This window comes from Charadrius vociferus, unplaced genomic scaffold, assembly GCF_000708025.1.
Source record: "Charadrius vociferus isolate BGI_N301 unplaced genomic scaffold, ASM70802v2 scaffold580, whole genome shotgun sequence".
Lineage (NCBI taxonomy): Eukaryota > Metazoa > Chordata > Aves > Charadriiformes > Charadriidae > Charadrius > Charadrius vociferus.
This window is the reverse complement of record NW_009646419.1, coordinates 60,598-61,749: the sequence shown is the minus strand read 5'-3', so window position 1 is coordinate 61,749 and position 1,152 is coordinate 60,598. Positions and strand designations below refer to the sequence as shown.

General features: G+C 59.4%; 1 protein-coding gene across 1 annotated transcript in view; it reads left to right on the top strand.

The window, feature by feature from the left end:
* LOC104282740 (serine protease 44-like) overlaps window positions 1–1,152 on the top strand; it is a 23,012-nt gene that overhangs the window by 328 nt on the left and 21,532 nt on the right. The window lies entirely within an intron of this gene.

The window sequence follows — 1,152 nt, the reverse complement described above, 5'->3', positions numbered from 1 at the left end:
CGTCCTTCCCCTCCGGTAGGTGAGTCCATCCCCGTGGCCAGGATCGGGGTCCGTTGGGGGTGGGGGGGGGAACGCTATGGGGTGGAGTTGGGAACCGGGCAGCCGGGGCGTCCCCCATCTCTTGGTAGATGGTCCCCTCATCTCCTGGTGGATGGTCCCCCCACCTCTTGGTGGTTCTTTCCCCCATCTCTTGGTGGTTCTTTCCCCCATCACTTGGTGGTTCTTTCCCCCATCTCTTGGTGGTTCTTTCCCCCATCACTTGGTGGTTCTTTCCCCCATCTCTTGGTGGTTCTTTCCCCCATCACTTGGTGGTTCTTTCCCCCATCTCTTGGTGGTTCTTTCCCCCATCACTTGGTGGTTCTTTCCCCCATCTCTTGGTGGTTCTTTCCCCCATCACTTGGTGGTTCTTTCCCCCATCTCTTGGTGGTTCTTTCCCCCATCACTTGGTGGTTCTTTCCCCCATCTCTTGGTGGTTCTTTCCCCCATCTCTTGGTGGATCTTTCCCCCATCTCTTGGTGGATGGTTCCCCCATCTCTTGGTGGCTCTTTCCCCTACCTCTTGGTGGATGGTCCCCTCATCTCCTGGTTGATGGTCCCCCCACCTCTTGGTGGATGGTCCCCCCATCTCTTGGTGGTTCTTTCCCCCATCTCCTGGTGGATGGTTCCCCTATCTCTTGGTGGCTGGTTCCCCCACCTCTTGGTGGCTCTTTCCCCCATCTCTCAGTGGATGGTCCCCCCACCTCTTGGTGGCTCTTTCCCCCATCTCTCAGTGGATGGTCCCCCCATCTCTTGGTGGTTCTTTCCCCCATCTCTGTGTGGATGTTGCCCTCACCTCTCGGTGGCTCTTTCCCACGAGTCGCATCCATCCCTCCCCAGGCGGGGAGAGCTCACGTGGTGGTTCTGGTTTGGGTGGGTTTGGTGGGAACACCCTACCCTCTCCCACTTGCCCTCGGCTCACCCACTTCCAGGGGAACTGGGAGGGAGGTGGACCTTCCTGAGCTCGTGCCGGGTGGGTTTGGTGCCACTGGAGAGCAGAACTCAACCGAAACGGGGTGGAGAAGAGGGTCCAAGAACCCCCCAACAAGGGTGAAGGTGCACCAAACCACCACCACCACCACCTCGGTGCCATCACCTCCACCCCACGCGGGAGGGG